The 25,829-nt window shown below is 44.7% G+C and overlaps 1 protein-coding gene across 1 annotated transcript in view; it reads left to right on the forward strand.

Moving 5' to 3' along the window:
- LOC144101762 (guanylate cyclase 32E-like) overlaps nucleotides 1–25,829 on the forward strand; it is a 276,494-nt gene that overhangs the window by 98,123 nt on the left and 152,542 nt on the right. The gene's annotated exons all lie outside the window — the stretch shown is intronic.

A 25,829-nucleotide genomic window follows, 5' to 3' on the forward strand; every position in this document is an offset into this window, starting at 1 on the left:
AGCCCAAGTTTCGTGACGATGTTGTTGGTGATGACGGTTTGGACATCACTAGCTCGCGCCAAGTGTCATCCGCCAGTTGGTAACACCGCGTAACACGTATAGAGTATGTTCACTTATAATATCACGAAAACAACATAAAACAGCGACGCGCTGCTAGAGTAGGTTGCTGGAGATAAAATGCTGATTTTGCACGCAGCAAAATGAGTAATGTTTACAGCAATTGCACTGACTAGTTTCGAGGGCCGCCGAAAATATATGGAGCGCATCTATTATACAGCATTTTCAAGAAAACTTTGATTATTTTGATTGGTTAGCGCCATGCGACATAGGGCGGTAGCTGAGAAAGCTAGGAGCAATTCTGCATCATTGATGTGGCTGTCAACGTAATGTTGGAACTGCTGTAAAAACAAAGCGCAATGATCAAAAGAAATTGTACAAAATGAATATGAACCCGACCGCGCAGGCTGCGTTTTTATGGAGGAAAACGCTAAGGCGCCCGTGTGATGCGCGATATCATGCACGTTAACGATCCGCAGGTTGTCGAAATTATTCCGGAGCCTTCCACTGCAGCACCTCTTTCTTCCTTTCTTCTTTCACCCCTTCCTTTATCCCTTCCCTTGCGGCGCGGTTCAGGTGTCCTACTTGCCGCCTCCACCAACCGCCAACAGTGCGTGTGTAGATGACCCGACGGGCGGGCAACCTGTGGCGCATGCATGCCCAACCATTCTGGGCGAAAGCACGTCTCAAATGGCAGAGTATATGAACGCATTATTGTCACCCGCCGCGGTGGCTCAGTGGTCAGGGCGCTCGACTACTGATCTGGAGTTCCCGGGTTCGAACCCGACTGCGGCGGCTGCGTTTTTATGAAGGAAAAACGCTAAGGCGTCCGTGTGCTGTGCGATGTCAGTGTACGTTAAAGATTCCCAGGTGGTCTAAATTATTCCGGAGCCCTCCACTACGGCACCTCTTCTTCCTTTCTTCTTTCACTCCCTCCTTTATCCCTTCCCTTACGGCGCGGTTCACGTGTCTGCCGATATATGAGACAGATACTGCGCCATTTCCTTTCCCCAAAAAACCAATTATTATTTTTCGTACATTATGACTTAACACTAACAATCAATATATCTGCTGATCTCTCGTCAGCAGGCTTGCAACTTTTTGTTATTAAAATTTTCACTGCCGTCAAAGCCGTTCCTCATTGGTTTTCTACGCAGGTCTTAACTCTTCGGTGCGAGCGGTGGAAAAGCTTTAAAACAAAGATGTTCGTACACGCATTAGAAGAACGGATCATTATCTACAGTATTTTCATAAGAGTACGTTAAAATGTCCTAATAATCAAAATTTTTGCCCAATAATGATGGATATGACGGCGGAAGAACATCTGCGCATGCGAATTAGCAGCTGATGGTGGCGATATTTGGTTGCGGTGAAGGTAACGTTAAGCGGGTCGTGCTATGCGAGAACCTTCATGTATATTGAAAACTTTCCTTCACTGTCTCGTGTTTTGAGAGCGTTACCTCTTGCTCATCACGTTTCTCGATTTCTTGGGGTCTACCACCCCTTCCCTTCGGCGTGAAATTTTTTAATCCGAGGAATTGATTGGGGATTGATTGGTGACGTCATTGGTATGTCTAATTGGTGATTGATAGGTAACATCACTTGTATATGCAATTGGTGATAGACTGCTGACGTCACTTAGAAATCGTACATGCCAAATTCGTATTTCCATTGTTGTACCTCACTTTAATCTCATTCATTAGAATTCTAGTAAACCAAATAGCTAACGCTCGTTACTTCGACGTCGTCGAGACGGTGGCGACATCTTTTTTGTGCTTTGCCGTTGGTCTCTATTATGTAGGACTTGGCGAATGACCACATTGACCTAGGACCGAGAAAAAGGAGCCGTATACAAAGAAAAAGGAGACGTATACAAAGCTTACAAAGTCCCTTTGTCCGTTAGGCGTGGTAAGTGGCGCCCCCTAGCGGGTGACGCAGGCACCAGCGCCGCTGCCTCCGTTGCCGGGGCGAACGTTGCGGCGGCCAACGGCGCGGCCGTCTCTGCCGTGGCGGTGTGTATCGTGTCGAGTAGCGGCGAGTGTTTGTTTTGAGTCTGGTGGCCGCCGCTTGCGGACGATGGGCTCTCATCGGGCAGCGCGCAGAAATAGCAGCGCCCGTGAGCACTGTTGGGTCGCTTCCGGCGCTCCAGGAACCGTGGCAACGACTACGGGGGTCTGCTGCGTCAATTAAGAGAGCGCGCGAGGATTAGGGACGCGGAATTGGTACGGCAAAGCGAAGGAGGAGGTGTATTCCGAACTGCCGGATGCAGCGAGCCCGATGGAATGACACCGCCGAACGAACTGTTGCTTTCGCCTGTCGCTGGGCTTGAGAATGCCCAGGCGTCAGTGTGTTTAGGCGCTGTCAAAATAGATGCTTGCGGAACGGACAGACAGCTAGGATGTTCGCGCAAGAAAGATAAGGTCTTCTAATCCACTTGAACAGCGGGGGGCTGTCAAGAGCGCCTTTTCAATGTTTTCAGTGTAGAGAAATGTTTGTTATTTGTTTGAAATGTGAATGAACTAAAGCACTGAGAAAGGTGAAGATTTAATAGAGATAAGGTGAGAAATCGACGAGATGACTTAACGGCTTTCACGGCACTGTGCCTCGGAGACAAGGCAGCTACAGTGAAGGAAAATAGATATGACGGCACCATTAGCTTTCTTGCTTTCTTTGTTTAGACTAGAAAATTTACCTTGATAGCAGCTGCATTTCACGCAAATATATATTTTTAATTTTCATTCTACAGCACAGTAAACTGATAGTAGGAACGATGATAAAGTTTTTTTTTTTGGGGGGGGGGGGTCTCTCGATTCCCAACCTTGAAAAGAATCAAGCGAAGTTATTGGCCTCTAACTCCTTGAAATGTCGGGGTGCCGGAGTTTCATGCTTCAGCCTTCAGGGGAGTTTCAAAGTAGCAGTAATCAAACATGTGCTGTCAAGCAGGTGTGATCAACACTAACGTCAGCAGCCTCATTGTGGTTATTGGGAACCGGTGACGCTAGAACCGTCGAGCTGAAACTAATGTAAAAAGCTGGTTGGGCATCTCAAGCACAATAGCCGTGTTAAGTTAGGGTCGAATCACATCGCTGACCATGGTCACCGAGTCGCAACATTCTTGTACCGATGTGAAGTTATTTCCCATATCGGAGCATAGTTTACGGGAAGAATGAATCTGATGACAAACTATGCTAAATTGTTATTACTGTAGTTCAGTTCCGCTGCACCTCTTCACGTGCAATAACGGCTGCAGCTAAAATTTTGTGAAATTGTTTATATTGTCAAAGCAACGCATGCTTTGTTGTTGCAATAAAGTACTCAACGCTGTCTCTAACAGAATTTCAGTACCCACCAATCTGCATCGAGAGGAGTCACGAGCTAGGAGCAGCGTTTTGGGTATGCGTCTCACGGTGGCTACTAGAGTCGTAGTCATATTCGCAAAGTGGCTATCAGAGGCCCTAATAATATTAACAAAGTGCGAGTCAGTTAGTTTGTAACATCTGCAACGCACAGCGTAAGTAGGTACAGCGACAGGAAAGGAAGCGACACATAACTGTCTTTCAACTTTGAGGCAAGTGGTTTAGATAAAAAAGCGCTTGAAAATGTTATCTCCTACGTCTGCGACTCAAAGCATATACCGTTACCAGTTGGTTTCCTGCCTTATTTGTGTTCTGTGTTAGAATACACTGTGAATTTACACACGGCCGTTCAAAGCAACGCAATTGTGGCAGCCTTTGTTCTGCCTAACTCTGTTTTAGCCCTTGCTTACTGAAATAAAAGTAAAAACATCTTATAGGTGATCACAATTTTAAAAAATTGGTGGTGGTTTAGCTTTGGTTAAACCTGAAGTGACGCGATAGCTACAGCTGGCCGAGCGGAACATGTCACGTGACCAACCACGCGACGAACCACGTGATCAGCCACGGCGCCGCGCCACCGGCAGCTGCTCCGCACCACGTGACCAACCACGTGACAGCATAGCAGCGCAGCCACGCTGAAGGCTCGAAATGATACCGTAATGTAGCTATCGCTACAAAACAACACATCGATGCTGGAATTCAGACCGTTATTCGGAGAAAGGAAGTGACGTCAGAAATAAAGGGAATGAGACGCCAGAGTGGAGGAACCGTGAAGTTCGCAGGCGAGCACTGGAGATCCTCTTCAGGCTTGAAACAAAAATGTAATTTCCTGGCGTAGCCCCTAGGGTAGGGGCAAGACGTGAAAAAAAAAAAAACGCTGTACAAGGCTGCCACACTGTCGCGACCGTAATTCTAAAGGGAAGTGGAGCGTGCAAACATTTTGAGGAGGCGGTAAATGCCGAGCTTTGTTGGCGAAGGGATAAAAAGGAAGAAAATCTGTCATGGTCGATGAGAGGGGTATAGGGCGTAAAAGAACAATACCTAACCAACATGTATAGTATAGGTTAAGGCGGGATCGAATAACTTTAAACCAACGAACCAAGACTAAGAAGGAGGCGTGACGGCTTCCGGCAAGATACATCTTATCGCACAAGCAGAATTGACATCTGAGCTAGTTGGTTGTTCATTTTCAAAAATTATATAAAGCGCACTTAGGACAACAGACAAGGGAGACCAAACAACACAAGCGCTTACTCGCAACGGCGCGTTTATTCGAGAAACACACAAAAGGAAGAACAATCACAAACAAAACAAAAGCCATCGCGCAGGCGTGACAGTAAAAGTGCTCATACAGGTGCGTCAAGATAACAAAACTCTCTTTCATGCAAAACCACCATAGGGTCGGCAACACACGTGTGCTGATTCTTACGGATGTGATAGGCCTCTGAAATCTCTCTGGTTAGCTGATTAGGGTGTCGGAACAAGATTTTAGTTTGGTCAAGCAAAGGCTTGCAGCCGCTGCATTTTGAACAGTGCTTAGCGAGATTAGATGAAGGCGACTTATTTAGTGACAAAAAATGCTCTTGCAAGCGCACATTAAGGCAGCGGCCCGTTTGACCGATATAGGTCCGGCCACAAGAAAAGGGAATGTGATACACCACTCCTTTTGAACATCTGACATAGCGGTTCTTGTGATTCACAGTGCAGCACCGCTTTCGTTTATCACATACACCGCTGCTAGAGCGCGCAGCAACCTTCGCACAAACACTACTAACTTTCTGAGGGGCAGAGAAGAGAACATTAACACCATATCTGTTACCCACGTTTTTTAGTTGATGAGAAAACCGATGAACATAAGGTATGACTGCATTATTTTTATTTTTCTCCTCAGAACCCTTAAGAAGTGACCTATTGAACTCTTTTACTTTTTTGAGCACCTTGTTAGAAGATAGAAACAACACGTCCTCTGGAAATCCAGCCAATTTTAGTCTGTTCACTTGCTCGCAGAAACTTTCCTTCATTTCGTAAGGGCACGACTTGAGCAAAGACGATCCTAGGCAGGAGACAGCAATGCCACACTTCACAATTTTTGAGTGATTTGATTGATAATTTAAGAGTGGTTTATCAGACCTCGGAGAATACCTCCAGCACACATGATCCTGCACGAAATGAAGTTTTGTGTCAAGGAACTGCAGGCAATCGTTTGTAGGAGTTTCAAAGGTGAACTGTAATCCACGCCTATATTCTTTAAAAATCTTAATAATGTCGACCACCCTCCTTGTAAATTCATGTCGGTCAACAAACACCAGATAATCATCGACATACCTGAAAATCTTTTTTGCAAGGCCACTCTGATTCTTTTCAATATAAGAGTCAACTCGAGACAGGAAGATATCACTGAGGACGGGCGCTACTTTGGATCCGATACAAACACCTGTCTTTTGAATAAACAAATGCCCATTCCAGTCAACAAAAGTAGAAGCCAGATAAAACGACAGCACTTCTAAAAACGAAGGAACGGAAATACCACAGGCATTGACAAAGCATTGCTCATCATTATCATCGGTAATGCAATCACTAACAAATTTCATCAGTGTGTCATGTTGCAGCGAGTAGAAGAGGTCCTTAACATCAATACTAAATGCAGACGCTCCTTTAGGATTATGATTCTTAAGGTAGTCGACAACAGCCAAAGAATTTGGCTGTTGCCGCTGCCTAAATCACCAAACAAAAGCGCATCTACTGGTATCAGTTTGGCAAGAGTTCAGACAATTTTTTTTTTATTAGTCGCATCATAGTGTTAGCCAAGCAAACAGACAAAATAATCTAACCTGAGCGACAGCCTCCACTAAACAAAGCAACATGTTTTTTCAGGGGTAGCCAACCGAAAATATAAAGGTGATATTTGGAATGAAAAGGAAAATAAAAGTGGCATTTATATTACGCTCCACTTGTCCTGATGTAACGAAGGAAAGCAGAGGCACCTGGATGCAGCAGCTGTTACTATACTACGGAATTCGTTTTTATTTGTCAAGCTACCCTAGCCTGATAAAAACAGCATGGCGAGAGGCGCTGTCAGCGCTTCCGAGGCGCACACATGTTTATCAGAACAAGCGCCTCAGTAGAGGCATATATGTGAGCAAAAAACTTGTTCGCTGTGAGCTCTAGAGGTCAGAGAAGGCGAAAAATATTTTTTTTTTGCAGTGGAGCCTTTCATAGTTTGCGTTACCATGCGTTGCCCAACGTACCATGAACATATGAACACGTCAGATTAGGATAACGCACACTGGATCTAAGAGGCGGGGAAAACACGCTTGGAGCACTCGTCGATGCAAACAGGTACTCCTAAATAAGCGGGTCGTTCACAACGGTCATGGGTGTTGCGCATATATGAGCAAAACACAACATGCTTGAGAGTATGTGAATGAGCATTCAAGAGGTGGTGAGGTGGCCAAATTTGCTAACGTAATGCCGTTAATATAAACACTTACTTCTGACGCGTGCATGCTTGCTTCCTAGTATGGCTAATCAATATGAATATTCACTTGTGTCGCTTTAGTTTCATTTACTTTATACGCTTTTATGGCCATAGGCGGCATATATTATGCCTCTAAGGGGTGCGGTGTCAAAGAGAACTCGATCGCAATTACTAATATACCTCGTCACGAGGGTTGCACAGAAAATCTTGGCAGATGAGGATAACAAAGCCTTGCGAAAGGACATCTCAATAGGTTGCGGCCTAAAGAGTAATTAAGCAGCAAAGCAGTGCAGTTCGGTTTGCTTGATTTTTTTTGCAAAACTCACTGTGGTTGCGCATAGAATTTGGGAACTCGGGCATTTGGCTTTCGGGCAACGGCTTTTGCAACTTTTTGTTGGCTTTTACACGGATGCTGGACATAATAGCTAATCACTGTCGGCATTCACTCCTGCTGACTATGGGAGAGGGAGGGCTGCAGCGGGATGTTCTTCTTCGTGGTAATAAATAATTAATTCATATATTCTTTTTCCAATGTTGTCACAAGGCGGGCTGGACTGAAATGACATGCTGGTCTCTTATAAATAGCAAAACTCGCGACGTCACCAGCGAAAGTGCACGCAGATATTTGCACGTTCTGATAAATAGATTCCTGAGACTGAACTGTACCAGGTTAGATGTAAGCGCCTTTGAAGAAAGCATGCACACAATTAACCTTATTTTACAAATTCAGCTGTAGCAACATAGCATAGCAGGCGGGTTGGTATTGCATCTTATAGGAACGAAACAGCGCAACAAAAAAGAAGGACCAGAAAAAGAGATACACGAACACGCGCTGATTTACAACTGACTTTTAATCGGAAAACCGCATATAAATAATCTCTGCGTCACAGCCTCGCCTCACCATCACAAACCTGCTAACCTAAAAAAAAGGACAATAACAATTGCTGAATTGTAAACACCTACAGGTTCTCACGTTGTTCCAACGGCCATATCTCGCGCTTATCTCTTTTTCTGGTCCTTCGTTTTAGTTGCGCTGTTTCGTTCGTATAAAATTCAGCTGGCACAGAACAATTTCAAATTTAATCATCTCATACCTAAACAAATGGCAGTGGCTTAACTTGGCTAATCCTGGAATTCAGCGAAAAGCTTCTGCACTCATCGCGTGGTTACTCATCGCGTGGCTTCAAATAACCCCATCGGTTGTTCTTAACGTCAAAGGTCAGCCAAAAGGTAACCCAATGTCAAAGATCGGAAGTTAAGGTGAAGGGTTCGACACCAGAACTCTACCACGTATGGTTGGTCATACACGGTTATCCTTGGTTGGGCTGAAGTTCAAGGTCGTGCTGCCTATCCGAAGACTGCTTTATCAAGTGTAGTGAAGCTTTTCGCTTCAAAAACTGCGTCAACATTGTTATGACCTAAAAAAAGCAACGAAAAGGCAGGAGCAGCCCTCGTTTCGCTATTTACCTCTCAGTGAGTTTCAGCCCTGTGACGCCATCGAAAGAGCGGGAGAAGTAAAACAATTAAGTTATTAAACAAAATTTACTAAGTGCGGGGGGGGGGGGGGGGGTCGGAGGACCGAAGAAGCGTGCCTGGCAGCCGTTGTTGCCGTTGGTTGCTACTTTAATTTCGTACATTACAAGTTTCTGGCTAATTTAAAGATTTGTTTGGCTGATTGCTGACCGTAATTTCATCGCAGCTTTTAACAGTACATAAAAGTTTCACATAAATATTTTGACGTTTGCAATCAACTTACGATGACAAAGGTCGGCCTCCGGACTGTGGTACTAGTCGTGTCTGCTACTTCCGCGTTTGCGTTCCACAGAAGCCCGCGGATAACTTCAGAATTGGTGGAAACTGCAAAATGTTTTCAATGAAGAATACGACCAATCACGTGGGGCTTTCTGAAAAACTCGAAACATTATACATAGAAAGAAACCTGGATCAGACGTCTGAAGGCTTCACTTTCGCCGCATAAAACAACTGCAAGCGCCCGGTCAATTGAACACTCCAACATTAAGTCTCGTTTACCTTATCTCCGAGACACCAGATCTCAGAGACATGTTCAGTGAGGGACTACCAAACTTCCGCCTCGAGGGCAAGGCCACATTGGTTTAATAGGTTTCCTGTTTCTATGGGTACTGGAAATTCGACTGGAACTGCGCCTCGTAGGTGTGCATCATGGTCCCTTCGCTGGATAAGCGCTGTAAATTGTAAAGATGTAGAAGCTCTAAAACCACGAATACAATTCGCACGTAATTTTTCTTGATGTCCTTTAGGCGTGATGAATTATGAAGTCTAGCAATTTGTGCTGGTTGGCAACATCATCATCAGCCTGACTACGCCCACTGCAGGGCAAAGGCCTCTCCCCTGTCTCTCCAATTAACCCTGTCCTCTGCCAGCTGCGCCCACCGTATGTCAGAAAACCTCTTAAGCTCATCCGTCCCCCTAGCTTTCTGCCTCTTTCTGCAAGCAGCCTCATTAAGTTTCTGGTATAAAGATGCTGCTCACGAAAATGTTTCCGTGCTCGACCTTTTGGCGATCTAGCAGAAATTGCTATTAGGTTGTTGTCACTTGTGATTTTGAACGCAGATAAGAAGGGTGTTTTGTTGCAAGTTGCCTAGGAAAGGCCGAAGGACAGAAAAAGATGCGGCTGAAATATTTCGTGGCAAGACTTAAGACGGAAGTACTGAGGCTAGAGGGGAAAAACTTCGTCATCGTTCTAGGTTCAAAGTAGTGTGCAGAAAATTTGCGGTGCGGAACCATATACTGTAGACCGACACAAGGCCTTTTAATTGATGGCCACAAATTTAGTACCAAAAATAAAAGAATTAGCTACTGTTGGCTACTTTGCACCTCAATTTTGGCTATTTTCAAGAGCTGCTCAAGAGCGACACTTTTCGATGCTCCACTTTGTGCATATTTTATTGCGACACACAACCAGAGCAAAAATGGACGCTCTCACAAGAAGAAAAAAATAGACACCGGGAAGGCTACACGGGCCATGAGCTATGTTCTGGCGTCGTCATTGCGTGTATCCTGCTCTGGCGAACTCAAAATTTCTCCAGTGTTTTTTTTTTTTTGAGTGTCCAAGCACTATCGAGTCTTTCTGCTCCTAAACGCTTCACAGCACTCCTTCTTTCCTTCACCTTGAAGCCCGCGTATTGTGTCGAAGTTTCGGGCCAAGCTGACGCCGTTGAAAGTGACGAAGTAACAAAACCCACTTCACACAGCGTCGACATAAAGCAGTACTCGCTCCATTGGTGCCACGTGCCGTTCGCAACAATGCTGTATACCAGGTGTTTTTTATCAGGTTTAAAGTTTATAAAATAGGCTTTTGAGCTAGAGAAGCTTTTTAGGTTATAGCAATTAAATTTATAAAACTTATAACTTATAGTATTAAGCTTATTTTTGGAATATGGCGGAGTGCAAGACTCAGTGTGGCATGGGTCGGCCCGGTATTGCACTGCCTCCGGGATCGGCCCGGGGCCTTTGGACCAATTAGCGCGCGGCGCCTTTTCTTTCTATCCTTCCTCTCCTATACTTTAACTCTCCTACTTTCAGCCCGCGGCAGCGATCGTGGCTCGGCTTGAGCCAGTAGGCAGGCCCGTGCACTTTCCTTTCTTCCTGTCAGCAACAGCAGCAAGAGACATCTGATTGCAATTGGAGATTTGTAACCGTCCGTTAGTAAGAGCTATATTAGTTTTTAGAATTTCAAAAATGCGATTACCCTCGTCACAGAGGCTGAACTAATTTTGGCCACATCGTGCCAAAATACATTAGCTTCTCTAAAAGCATGCAGAAAAAGCAGCCCCTCCAGTGTACGTAAATAGTTGAAACAGCCATTCTTTGCCGAGCCACAGCGGCCCAGGTAATCGTGTTTTCGAAATTCTAAAAACTTATATGGCTAATACTAGGCACAGACTACAAATACCTAATTGCGATCAGGAGCCTCTTAATTAAATAGTTAACCATTAGAATACAGTTAATCACATTACTAGATACATACAAGAATCGCTTGTTTTTTGACGTCCGCCAACACATGGATTACGTTGCCGCAGAAAGCTTCTCTTTACCTCGAAAACCCTATTTAAAAATTTTTGCTTCGTCTAAGCAACAAAACAAAAAAAAACACGGTATAGAACAGAGCTGGGAGGATGCTATCTGCACCCGCCGCTGTGGCTCAGTAGTTAGGGCGCTCGGCTACTGATCCGGAGTTCCCGGGTTTGAACCAGACCGAGGCGGCTGCGTTTGCATGGAGGCGGAACGCAAGAGGCGCCCGTGTGCTGTGTGATGTCAGTGCACGTTATAGATACCCAGGTGGTCGGAATTATTCCGGAGCTTCTTTGCACTCCCTCCTTTATCCCTTCTCTTACGATGCGGTTCAGGTGTACGCGGATATATGAAACTGATACTGCGCCATTTCCTTTCCTACAAAACCAATTATAATCGTTGTTGTTATGCTATCTGCTGGCTTCGCGCCAAGAAAACGTGTATACTCACAACCGAAGTGCTGCAGCCATGCGACTGTAACCTTTTGTAGAACATCTTCACTGGTGTACTTTAGTAGAGGATTTCGGAGGCCATGATCGCTATACGTGAGGCTGTTAACATTCCTTAACGCTCTCTAGCGTGGAGGTAAAATTGGCCGTTGCCGTTCTTTGGTCATCGCTTCCGCATGGCTCAGATTCACAAGTAATCAGCGTATGAATTATAGTAAAAAGTAAATGATATCATGCTATCACCAGCGAAATATAAAACGCAGTCACAAGACATCTTTCCTTTCTTAGAATGCGCGTAATCGGTGGGTAGCAAGATTTGACTTTCTAATTTTTTTTCTGTTGCGAATTTCAATATCGATAGTAGAATGACAAAGAAAAATAAATCAACTTTTTGGTATCATTAAGACAAGGAGGAAAATATTTGCCAAAAGCATGCTTCCGCGTAAAGCTGATTTCTGTCAGGATTTCTTTCCTTAAATATACTTTATGTGAATGCAATTCAGGTATTAGAGAAGAGGAGATATAACAAAGCTAACGAATCACAAACAGTAAAAACCTTAGAACGACGTAGAAAGGTGCATAAAACTTAATCTAAGCCAGTTTTACAAAATAAAAGATTTAATGCGTGTGGGTATGAAATTTCAATGGCAGACGAAGGCAAAGGATCCTAGTGTTCGGGGCAAAGTATGTAACGTCCTCGACAAAAGTAACCGGGTAACTGTGGTTTGTTTCTTAGCCGCGGAGCGAAGCACTTATCGCAACACTTAAGCTCTAAACCTGTGTTTAGGAAGGCGATCTCTTGTCCTCACGTTTTCACACCTTTTGGTCTTTAGGAGCGCCGCAAAGGCTCTGTTGCACGATTGGAAAGCAGAGACCTTTTCCTCGGTTACTTTTGGTGAAAGGGGTACGTCACTAGAATTCGTAATATATGCTTAGATGATTTTTTTTTTGTGTGGAAAATAAATTTTGCACTTTGTTGTAAAACTACATGAATTCGCATTTCATTTATAATGACCGGCTCGCTTAGCGGGATATGTTAGTAGCCCATGTCCTCTATTTAGACCAGGTACAGCGCTCTGATGAAATCTGCCGTTTTAATTGTTCTCTCCTCATCCTTACACGACTACCCGGTTTTAGAACCACCAAATGCGACGACGAAGAGGATTTCACACAAGGACATCTCCTGGCTCCTTCTTACTCCAACGGTCTATCCTGAGCAGCAGTGTCGAACAAACGTGTTTTGTTTTTGAAGCGAGACGCTTCACTACGATAGGTAAAGCAGTCGTCAGGTAGGCTGTAGAATGACCTTGAACGACCTTCAGCTCAACCACGTCAGCCGTGCCTGACCATATGTGCTGCAGTTATGGTGTCGAACCCTTGACCCCTGACCTTTGACACGTGACCATTAGTTGACATTTGACCTTGGGTAACCTTTGGGTAGACCTTTGCCCTTAAGAGCATCCGATCGAATCATGTAAAACCACGTGATGACATCCGATGGCGGTGTCGTAAGACCACGTGATACCACGTCGTAGCCGCGTGGTCGTGTGGGTGTATATAGAACGGCTGTCGCGAGCGTGTAGCGGAGCTGCCATGGACGAGGCTCAAACGCTTATTTTAGCAAGCGTCTTTGCTTTGCTCTGAATTCCAGGGTTAGCCAAGTTAAGCCACTGCCATTTTTTTTTTACTAAACTCACTAAGTTTGGCCTGGCAATCTGGTTTTATCTGAAGACATCAGGGTTGGGGGGGGGGGGGATGAAATCGGCACTCCACTTCAAAATAGGCGAAATATTTATAGCCATAAAAAGAGTAGGACTAATACCCTTTTGCCTCCTCTTCACGTTCACAACTGCGAACGCAGTGGTGGTATCCTTTAAAAGACGTCCTCTCTACTCGGAAAGATAATTCATAGCGTTGGCTCAAGCGTCTGCCTGTGCCTACTATTGGCTCCACTACCCCATTAATATTTTTTTTGCGAAATTCAATGTTATGGTTGGCAGGATCTCAGCTCAACATTTATAGTTGGCCAGGAATTTGCTAGTGCTGTTGTGAATTCTTGGACAACTTAATCTGAATCGTAACCCGCCAACGTAAGGCACAGAACATTTTGTTACTGTTTTAATAGTGTGCTTTGGAAACAAGAAACAAACGGTTCTAGGAAAACTATCATCTTAATTAGGAGTAACCGGAGCCGATATGCAGCACCAACCTCTCCTTTACTGTTCACATAAATAAAAAAAGGAAAAAAACTGGCCTGGCTTAGCTAAGGTTAAGCCTAGGATGCGAAGCATAATAGATTTGTGAAAGGGAGTCGGTATCGCCTGCCCGTAAGTCAGGCTAGTCTCTTCGTTGTTTAGCAACCTCCTGGAGGAGCGGGAGTTAGCCTTGGTGGTCGCGGCCGCGTGGCGACCGCGCGAGTTGAGCCCCGTCTCTCCTCAGCTGGCGTGACGTCAGATCACGTGCTCGGCTGCAGCGCCCCTAGCGGGAGGAGCGGGAGTTAGCCTTGGTGGTCGCGGCCGCGCCAGGCTGGGCTATCGTTGAGCTAAGTGTGTCCCTATTATGCTTCGCATAAAAAAGAGTAAGCAAAGTAACACGTCATAAAGCCATGTTACGCCTAATAAGAAACTTGCATTTGCGACGTCACGAACGATGGCACTTACGTCTGCTGCTTTATTCAATGCAGCAAAATATTTCTACTTATAAAAAATGACAATTATTCGTACCCGTGCGCACTTCAGAGGGTAAAAACGTGGTAAGCTCAGTCTTTAAGAGGGCTCCTAGAATGAAGTTTGCCTCCCGTACACTGGCAACGAAGAACACGGCTGAAGAGAAAAGGTTTGGGCTGAGCAGTCCTGCCTTTATTGAAATCAGACGAAAATACTTTTGCGTCCCCTTACCCTGATTCACATCGAGATGTTAAACCCCTTCAATTAAACAAAATCAAATTTTCTATCGTGTCTCACAGAGCGATTTCTTGCAGAGCACACACCTCAAACAGCCTAACTCTAAGGCTACGTTAGCAGCGCAAGGTGTGGAAAAACAACGTTTTGAACTTTTCTTTTCAGTTTAGTGGGGCAGAAAATGCACTCGCATTTCGCTCAGATTTCATCCTCAGAGAGGAACTATATGAAGTCTTGTGGGCCAGTGTTCTCAAGTGTGTGCAAAAAAAAAAAGAAACGTGCTTATAGAGATCATATAATCAGTAAAAATAATTAATGAAAGCGAAGAGCTAGCAAAAAAAACTAGATAAGAGGAACCAATTGATTTCCCGTGATATGCTTAGGCTAGTATTAAAACCTGGCTGTGGTCGTGCTGCTAAGCTTTTCAATCGGGTAAGAAGAGGCGAAGATTTACTAACGATAAGTTGTAATGCGAAACTGTCGACAAATAAGAGGGCATGCTCGCTCAGAGTTTCGTTTTAACTGATGGCCTTAATTCGAAGTGATGGTTCTGTAAGACAATAGGCCTCCTCTTACACCGAGCCCTTAGAATTGCCGTCTTGTTTACCAACCCTTAACCTGCTGCATTCAAGAGATTGACATTTTTTTTTTGCTCTTGAAAACGGAGGGGGCTCAAACAAAAAGTGAAGCAACTTCACTTGATTGCGTTCAAGCCCCCCTTTTTGTGGCATACAATGCCGACATAATTCTACTATAACAGTATGTAATATCGGGGACCAAAGTTTGCGGAATGCGACTTCTTGGAAAAGCGTTTACTGTGGCAACAGTTCGTTACCCAGTCGCCTGATATTGCTACCAGACGAAGGAGCATTTAGGCCTTGAATACTTTCAAACAATATCTGGCGACTGGGTAACGAAGTGGTGCCTCAGTAAACGTTTTTCCAAGAACTCGCGTGCCGCAAACTTTCGTCCCTGAAAGAACATTTATATTAAACAGAACAAAGCAAAAATATAAATTATACAGAGAGACCCAAGTGAAATAACTTCCATGATGTTATTTTCCCTGTTATACAATTCTAGTGCAATTTGACCGTAAAAAATAGCACAGCAAAAGAATTTTTATTTGTTACAGCGAAGCACATGCACGAGGTACTGAGGTTAATCAACTGAGGCAAAAGAAATCTGAACTGTTTTCACGGTGTTAATAAATTATTAAATAAACGCTGTGCCAATGATGTGCGCACAGTAAGAACGTGATGCAACAAGATCAGGCAGGCGGCCAAAAACTGACGAGAAGTTGATGAAAACAGTGGGAAGGAACATAGACGCATGATTAAAGTAATCACTTCGTTAAAATAATAATAAGATATAATAAGCTATAGTAAACTACCAGAACGATTCTTGCTGGCACACCACTGCTTCTCGAAAGGCGGACATGCCTCTCTGAATTGAACAGACGATCCCAAAGATATTGAAATAATCTCCAGGCTCTGAGTATCGAGAAACCCCGCTTACAATCCTGTCTTCGAATCGCTTTCCACAAAACGCAGCAGACCGGAAAATGCAGTGGAAAATCGGATTAGAGCGCTAACTTCGAGAACAAGATGTACGCAATGGGTTATGCTAGATGCAAACATAGAAATGGGCCACCGGTGCACAGCGTTTCCGCCTGAAGAAGTTTTGTACCCGAAGTACTAAGCCCAATATTTGTTCAAGACTCAAGAGTTTCTTCCACAGATAGACAGCTAGTAGTTGGAGGTTATTTTTGTGTTTAGAATGTCCGTTCTTTTGCTAGCGTAAGCCCCGAATGTCGCGACCACATTTTATGCGGCAAAAAGTGGAACATACTCGAGGTGAAGGGTAGGCGTAGAGTGTGCGCTCAGGCAACGCAATACCAGGAATTCGGGGCTGCGCCCAGCCAGTGCCGCTAAGCGTAGCGGCCTACAGCGTTTCAGTGGGAGGTCACTGTTTCATTCTCTCTTTATTACTTCACGGATAATGTGAACGCACTATCTTTGAATATTCAGGGTCATGCGCCTCGTAGTGGCAGCCAAACGAACCAGAAAAGGCTTCTCTCGAATTCCTGGTAATGCGAAAAGTAAAAAAAGAAAAGAATTTCTTTTTCAAGATATAGGCATAAAAAGGCAATTCAGAGCTCTGCTTCACTGCCACTCGTGCTTAGTTCCTGCTGATGGCCTTGAACCAGTCTTGTAGGAACTGTAATAACTAACGCTAACAGAGGGTGAACTCATGAGAAAACAAAAAAAAATTGGAAGGGGGCACAGAAGCGTCACGAAAATATCGTTTCTACCACAAACAGTAATAACTCATACATTCCGCGCTTTTGAACTAATTATAAACATGTCACTAAAACATATTCTCCCTTCAGTTCTAAACACATACATAATTCATACTAATTAATATATTGGGATCAACACTTAAACACTGCCTTGCATGTTATCACTTACAGATATTTATTTCGTTGTGTCTGATGTTACTGTTCCTTTTTTATTATGTAAAAGCTATTTTTCCTTTTTTTTCTCGTTTCCATGTATGCAATATGTTTTCCTATATTGACTTTTCGACATGTATAACTCGATATTCAATTTTCGCGCTTCATATTGAAATTTCAAGTGCTGTCTCTCCTGCATCTGCAATGTACATTGACTGAACTTCACGCTGCACCTACTTGTTGTGGTGTCTTGGGCTCAGTCAAGCTGCCTAGAGCAGCTTTTTGCCCACAAGCTCCTTCCATGTATATGGTAAAATAAAGGAGTTGAATTGAGTTGGATTGAACTGAATTGAATTTAGGTTATGACGCGCTAGCTTAATGGGTTAATGCCCATATATGCTGAATTGGTCATTCTCTAGTTCACATTCATATATCCCTTGGAGTCCTCATAACGATCCTGGCGCCGTGGTGCAGCTGTGAAGCGCTGCACTACTGTCCTGCGATGGCAGGTGCTGCCAACGGTAGGGTTTGTGCGACACATGTTACTCTTGCAGAGCGACCTTAAGCGACAAATGATGATTTCACTGCGCTTTTATGGAGGAAAAACGCCAAGGTGCCCGTGTGCTGTGCGATGTCAGTGCACGTTAAAGATCCCCAGGTGGTCGAAATTATTCCGGAGCCCTCTACTATGGCTCCTCTTTCTTCCTTTCTTCTTTCACTTTCTCCTTTATCCCTTCCCTTACGGCGCGGTTCAGGTGTTCATCGATATATGAGACATATACTGTGCCATTTCCTCTCCCAAAAAAAACGAATTATTATTACTATATTATTAACTGACACGTGTCACGGTGCGCATTTTGCTCAGAATCCAGTGGGCAGGTTGTGATGGCGCCACTAGGTTTTTCTCAATCATTTATCAGACTGTTTTGAATCCTGAGGTTTCACCTTCGCTTCATACCCTACAAATTTTAGCAACCTGCTAAAAAGGGATGTCAGAATAACATAATTTTCACCGAAATTAAAGCCACCGAAACCTATTCAGCGAATTAAATGCAACGGCCTTTAACATTATCCGCACTTACAAAATGGCCATTTTAGTGAACCGAATAATTAGCACAAACACTCCGCATCCGTCTATCATATTTATCTCTCCAAAACGTGACACCTTGCAGGTACAACCTAATAGTTTTAATTTACCCATAGCTGATAACATATACCTACGGTCGGCGCTCAGTATCTTTCATCGGGTTCAAAATAGAGAATAGCGTTACCTGAAACAACCGTCTAACTCGGTGCCCTCACTTAAACTGTACTATCTTAGCAAGAGATTCAGCGCACCAGACTAAATTCATGTTGTTGTTCATAGCATTGCTCCATAAAGTAATTGTTTTGTGCTTTAAAATGTTTGTAATTAATCCACCTTTAGCCATAGCGGCTAAAAATCTAGATGACTAGTTAACACTCTTTTGTACTAATTTATGCGTTAATACACGTTTTGATTCTGATTCTGTAACCTGACCTAGCTGGCCCGACTGCCTCCTAGGACGCTTTGGAGATATTTTGTGGATGTTTCTTTCACGCTCCACGACGCCGACGACGCCAACGGTGACGTCAGCGTCTGGGGCACAAGCTCCTTAACGCTATCGCTTTAGAAAGCTATCCTTTTTACACTCACACTGCACACTTAAAGAACCCAAACACAACAGTATTGGAAGAAAGGGGAAAAAAGAAGCAGCTTACGCAATTTTTCGGGTAAATTGAAGTAGACGAAAAGATTTCATTGTGTAGACCATCTTTACCAGTTGGTTTTTATCTTAGCTACTAGTTGGCTGTTTAGCTTAGTGGTTGCTGCTGCCGCTGTTGCTGATAGGAAGAACGGAAAGGAGAGTGCACGTGCCTGCCTAATGGCTGAAGCCGAACCGCGCTCGTGCCGCGTGGTGAAAGTAGGAGAGTTAAAGGATAGGAGGGCAAAGACAGAAAGAAAAGGCTCGCGCTAATATGCTCCGGGCCGATCCCGGAGGCAGTGCAATACCGGTCCGGCCCGTGCAGAATGCTTCAAGCCCTCCACCATATTCCAAAAATAAGTTTAATATCTTGGGTCCAAGGACCCGCAGCAGATATTAAATCAGGTATCAGATATCATAGTGGGGGTATGGAAGCACCTTACCTACTGGTTAATTGGAGTACAGCCTTTATTTCAAATAGAGGAGCCTACTATACACCACGTGCTATGCACATCGCCGAAACGAGCCTAATGATGGACTCGCGTCACAAAGTGCGAAAGCTTAAGGCTTTTGACCACAGGCTCATGTAACTAAGAAGTATAACGTGATGCTCCTTATAGCTCTGCTGAAAACGAGGGATTTATTCCCACATTCTGGATGGCAGGATTTGCGAGTTGGCGGAAAACGTGTGCCTGGAACGGGAAAAGTCCAGGATCTGTTCACGTGTACTTTGTCCTTTTGCCTTCAGTCTCAGGCCACGATATCTACTTGCTAAACAAACCCATTATTCTGGCTGACTCTGAATAACTAACGAAAACTATTATCCACACTAAGCCAGAATAATTGCTTCATTCACATGGTCATCGCCATCAGTCGGTGTGCGCAGTTACTCGGCTCTGCGCTGCTGCCGTCCAGTAATACCGACGCGCGATTTAAAATTTGACTACATAGGAGTGTGCTTTCATCTGTGAGATAAATCGAATAAGATATTTGTCCGATAATTCGGATGAGATACTAACGGATAGACAAAAACATTTCAAAGTAAGTCTTGCACGAAATAACCTGACTGTAATGAAATTCTCTTTCTAAAAAGGGATATACATTTCTCACCGGGGTACATCTGTCACTGTCATTACTTACGCGGAGGAGTAAGGGTGGGGCGGTTGAATTGAGGCAGGGTGAGGAAGGAGTCTGACAGTTTCAGAAAAAGCGGAAATACACGCTGTTCTGGTAACGCAAACTACATTTTTCGGCTGTTTGCGAATACAAAAAGTGCGCAGGTCTGATTTCAAATGCCACCACACTCTCTTTTATGAAACAGAGTACGCTAGAGGACGGCCTGCTCTTTTTTTACTCCCATATGGTGGTATTTGTGTTGAGAGTGTGCAGTTGTGAGGAGTATGAGAGGGAATAAAATTTTAGCATTCGTTTATTGATCGCTCTATTATTATGTGGGACAAACGCAGTTCTTGTTGGTTTTGTAACTAGTTTTTCTCTTGGCATATACTATCCAAAAGTAGCACTGAAATTTATTGTAGACATAGGCAGAAAATTAGCAATTTTGCGCAAAATGTTTGCTCCATCACACGTTATTCATGACTGTACGTACACAAGGCCACACAGCTTTCAGAAGTGATAAACGACTGCAAAACCAACTCCACATTGGATGGATGGATGGCTCGATGGAAGATAGGTGCGCCCCCTTTGAAACGGGGTGGTGGCAGTTGTCATTATGCTTAGCTTCCTTTTTCTTTATACTTATTTAACTGTGTTAACGGTGCAATAAAACAGTATGTAAACTCACCTATAAATTTTCTTTCAATACAAATCCAATGGCAGGCTGTTTTGTAGCGACACGTATCGAGTAACAGCGTGCACTAATGAGTGCCGTGCTTCACGTCACTGTGACGCCTTACTGTTGGACAGGTGTTACAGTGCCTTCATACTGGCCCGAATAAATCCTGAATACAGGTGTAGCAGAAATTTTCCTAAGCGAACAGGCGTTAAATCGGTAAGAGAGCAGAGGTGTCTTTTTAGAAACACCAAGGTTGACAAGAGTCACACTCGCGTTTCTCACTTTCAAATACTAACGAGTGGTTCAGTTCACAAAATATAGAGAACTGACAAAATACGCCGTTTGGAATGGCAATTTTCCTGTTACAAAAGGGAACGAAGCGAACAGCGAAAAAATTAGGAGGCGATCATCAAACATGCTGCGAATTTGAATGCTCGCTAATGGCTTGACGCAGTCTTTTTAGTAACATTTTAATTGGAAGGTTACACGTCACAGCTACTACTGACTTTCACAGCCTATTTAAAGCTCTCCCGCTGGCAGTACACGGAAAAGAAGAAAATGTTTCCGTTGAATTGACGCTGAAATGGCCGAACGACACTACTGTCGCATGCCTGTTTCATGCATATGCGGGCTTCGGCATCGTGGACTTGGTCTTCGGGACCCTGGCACCGTTGCCTCGTCTCATCTCAACTCAACTCAACTCAACTCAACTCAAGTCAAGTCAACACAACTCAACCCAACTCGACTCATCTCATCTCAACGACGCACGGCAAGAAGCACGCTTTAGCTCGTCTTCTGGGATGCACTTCAGGATCTTCACGTAGCCGTCGCTTGTAATTGCACTGCATGGCGTCGGTGTTCGTTAAGTTCTTCCGAATACTGCTTCGAAACGTCCATCTTTTCTTCCTAGGTAGCAAAGGTTTTAGTGACGGCGCACTCGCGAGCCATGCACCACGTGCCCCGCGATGCTGATTTAAAAACAGACAACGGTTACAGGAGTACCTAGCGAGCTGAACGTAGCATTAACCATTAGAGGTGTATTGATCCGTCCATTGCTTTGAGACCTGCGTCAGCGGGAATGTGGAAATACCTGTCGTTTCTGTCAAAATCACTCTAAACAACATTACAATCGAAGAAACATATAACGGAAGCCAACAGTCACCGTTACCAAGGAGTATACGGGGTGTATTTTTTTAATTGTGTGGTGTTCGTCAATGGCAGATTAGTAGGGTCCTTATGTAACGATAATTGATCCGAAAGAAAATGAAAAAAAACAAGAAGATGCCGTCGGTGGGATTCGAACCCACGAGCTCAGAATTTCGCTTCCGGTGCTTTACCAACTTATGAGCCTCTAAAGCGCCCTAAGATTTTCATTATCAACAGCTCTCTGGCAGGCGTCGGAAACCATGTGGCGCCGAAGGATCGGCAGACAGTTTAAACCGCGTGATCCTGTCTGGCAAATAGAGCTTCAAGGATTTTGTGGAAACAAACGCCAAGGTCGACTTCCTATGAGAGCGGGAACTATAGAGGCTGCAACCCAAGATGCTCCACTTACGTAACTGGCCATGATACTTAGCAAGACCGATATCTTAAACAGTGCCGCTGCTCCGGAGTAAAACACGAAAGAAAGCTGAAGAACGAATGGCCAGTGTAAGAGTCAGTGAGTAAATCATGTTATTGCCGACCATCGACGTCCAAGTTCGAGTTACATGCCCTGCTTTGTTATGCACTGTCCTGGGAGGGCGCAGTGGCAGCTGTGAACTAGCCCTAAGTAAGACTCACGATGGCCACTCGGTAACAATGTTTCAAACATGCATCACTACACAAGACACATTACGCTAGTTCTGATTCGGTACTACGCCCAACGATTCCTTGTGGCGTGCACCGAGGCTAGAAACTGAAACTATACCTTTATACAGGGAAGAAAGAAGACAGCTAGCAGGAGAAGGAAAACGATGTGAGGCCGTCTATCTTCCTCTCTGCGGTTTCGTTACTTCTTGGCGGGCAGCGTCTAACCGACCTGGCGAACAATGAATATCGATGCGAACGGGACATGAATCCGCCGTCGGGATACCTACTCTCTCCTAGTCCAGGCACTGATGGATGACCATGCCCATGCCGCGTTACTATGCGGATAGTATTTCGTTCAGCCGCCCAAAGTGCGCCTGCGAATATGTGCCCCCCCCCTCAAGACCGCATCCTATCCGGGTTTCCATTTGGGGCAGTACAAGCCTCTCATGCCCCCTTTCAACACCGGCAGCTTTCAGACGCGTTCCCTTTCAGCGTGTCCCCAAAGTTGAAACTGATTCAGCTTTCCCTGTGATGTTTCCAAGCATCGTTCTATATACGCTCAATCAAGTCGGCACAGATTTTTGTTCCAACTTTCGTTCAGACGCTGATTAGAGTGCTCACTCTCGTCTATTCATAAACGATGAGTGCTTCTGGAGTGGCCGTGTTTGCGCGCTGCAGATGCTCTTGAATATTCGCGTTTTTGGCCCAGTGAAGTCGTGTAATATTAGCTTGCTCTCGAGTGTAAAGACTGCGCATTGACGCGGTGAATGTTTCGACATATTTCGTATTTGCAGTATTGTGCGGCCGACTACACAGCAGCCATGGAATGAGACGTAGAACGTGATGGCGTAAAGTCAACAGTGCTGTAATGGAAGCAAGCTTGATACTAAAGATCCCGCGACGTAGTGCACACGTGAAATTGTGGAGATTTATTAAGGCGGCGGAAAAGCCTTCTTTCCTATAGGTACACGCGCAAAGCTGTAGCAGTGTAGCAAAGTGGAAACTCGGGAACAAATTACCTTGATCCATAATTTAGGAATGAGTACGAAAACCGCATTCCATGACTGCATGGACTTGAAGGGCAATTTTCTTGTACGGCCATCTGAGATGCAATGCCTTCTTAAGAAGCCCAATCAGGCCTGAAAACGTTGAGCTTCACGAACTTGTGATCGTGTAGCGATAGATACGCAGGAACAGTGTGTGGCGCTGAGTTTGTACGAGGAAGGAAGGAAGGAAGGAAGGAAGGAAGGAAGGAAGGAAGGAAGGAAGGAAGGAAGGAAGGAAGGAAGGAAGGAAGGAAGGAAGGAAGGAAGGAAGGAAGGAAGGAAGGAAGGAAGGAAGGAAGGAAGGAAGGAAGGAAGGAAGGAAGGAAGGAAGGAAGGAAGGAAGGAAGGAAGGAAGGAAGGAAGGAAGGAAGGAAGGAAGGAAGGAAGGAAGGAAGGAAGGAAGGAAGGAAGGAAGGAAGGAAGGAAGGAAGGAAGGAAGGAAGGAAGGAAGGAAGGAAGGAAGGAAGGCCTCAGACGTTGCTGGCACATACCCACTACGGGGGAGTGGCCAAGACACAGGCGGTTAATTGCTTGATACAGGAAAGTTTTGACGGGAAAAGGAGTGGTAATAGGTTGTAGCCTGATAGATTGGAAGACGGAAGGACAGGGGTCCTGTTAACTTGGAGATCGAAGACGGGGCAATGGCTTAATGTGCATAATAGTATACAATGCCTGTAATGTTCCAATGTCGTATTGACTGAGAGCGGGAAGAAGAAATTAGGATGGGAATCACTGCGTTTCTTGAAGAAAATTTTGCACAGCAGAGCGTACACTCCTGTCGCTTCGTCCAAGCAAAGAAGCGCCAATGGAAAGAACAACTGCAGAGGACACAGGCAAGCCCAGTTGATGAAATGGAATTTGCAAAAGACGCTTCCTCAAATGAGAGAAGCGGCGACAGAACAGAGGAATCGTACGAGGAATTTAAAATAGGTGAGACTTCCTCTTCTTCGTTGTGTTATACAAACTGAACGAAGACAAAGTCTCGTTTACACAGACATGCAGAATGATTAGGATAATGATCCTCTGTCCTGCTGCTTGGCGATTGGAGAGGGGTCGAGGGTAAGAAAGAGAGTTATGACGGTTGACGGTGATTACTGAAGGGAAGACTGTTTATGAACAAACACACCGCTGATGAGATGAGCCGTTTTAAAAATTCCGCCGTGTAAGTGTCCTTACATTTGAGGTAGATCTAGGAAAGGATTCACAAATGAGAATTGTTCATCTGTGTAGGTCTCATTCGAGCTATGCAAGACGCCCAGGTCAACGCGCTGAATCCACAGTGGAGAAGCGACGGAAGCAAAGGCTTGGATTTTGTCAGGAGATTAGCGGTGTCCTTCTTTCTGTTTTTTACACTGTACGACCTCAGTGAAACAAAAGCAGGCATACTTTTTTGCTCGATGATTTTTAATAATTAGATGACCCTTGTACACCCTCTTCTCGGAAAATTATCTATGCTCCAGCGGTTGTCTGGCATCGTCTCTCAGTCGTGCGGCAGCAAACTTTCTCGTGGCGAGTCATTAAGCGGAAGCTAGAGCCACTGCAATTAAACCTTTTCTTCACGTTTAGCTCTCCCTCGTCCGCCCTCTGCAAGTAAGTTTGTCTCACCTATCACAGCAAAATCCTTCGAGAGCGAAATTTCCTTTTCTTCACCGCTTTAGCGGCAAGGCTCGCAGCTCGTCGGATCATTGCGTCATTGCTCCTCGTCCTGTCAGGTAATTGTTGTTTTCTGTTGCTCTTTGTGTCTCGCCGTATTTATGGTTAGGACGGTGCTTCCGTGCGCTTTTCTTAATGTGTCTGTCTTCCAGAGACGACTCATGATGCATCCCGGCGTACGTTAAACATAATCACTATCACTGAAGGGCAGCAGGTCGGAAACGTGCGAGCAATTTTCTACAGAGACGGGGCACCTGTGTGAGCAGTCAAATAAAATGAAAGGAAAAAAGAAAGAAGGCAACAATAAACAAACAGTAGTGTACTAACGCCACGTATTAGCAAAACAGGACCGGGCCGAGGATCTAATATTTTTTCTGTGCATTAAGTTGAATGGGAGAACAAATAGAGCGAGAACAACTAGCAGATAAGCCCTTGAATCATAATGATGGACCAATAATCTGTAAAGTTGCTGGATCGCCACAGCTAATTCTTGGGCGCTGAAGATGTGGGCAGGAAAAATGGTTTTATGGAAATTGCAAGGAAAGCGCGGACGAGCCGCAATTTGAATTTTAATTCCCTTTCAGGTCAGACATGGCTCAAATTTTTAACAGAAACGACCATAAAAGTCTAAACTAAATGCTCGGATTTTTTTCTTTGCAATGCGTAAACCTGGTCAGGTGCCTATAATGAAAGCTCCCTAGAAATGCTCGCGTCACCACCATCGAGTCTGTTCGTTTCACACTACTCCGCGTAAGCATTCAATCAATACTGATGAACTCAGGTTTGCAGGGGGCGAAATTGAACACCTGGAAGAGCGTTGTCGCCTCCTCCAACATGTAAACTGAATAGTTACACGACTCGGAGCAGGTAATAGGAGCCGAAAGAGCGTACATGCATTACTAACGTTAAGGTACGCCTTTGTAGACCCTGAGGCCACAGTGTTCAACAACAGTTGTGACCTGCAACCTAACACTTCTTTGTTCAATCCGATTCAAGGATTAAGAGCAATGGGGGAGTATAAACGGGCCGCTCTGTTTCAGTACCGCATGTGCCTCAGAGTTCCGCTCTGCGATAT

The sequence above is a fragment of the Amblyomma americanum genome, chromosome 8, assembly GCF_052857255.1.
Source record: "Amblyomma americanum isolate KBUSLIRL-KWMA chromosome 8, ASM5285725v1, whole genome shotgun sequence".
Lineage (NCBI taxonomy): Eukaryota > Metazoa > Arthropoda > Arachnida > Ixodida > Ixodidae > Amblyomma > Amblyomma americanum.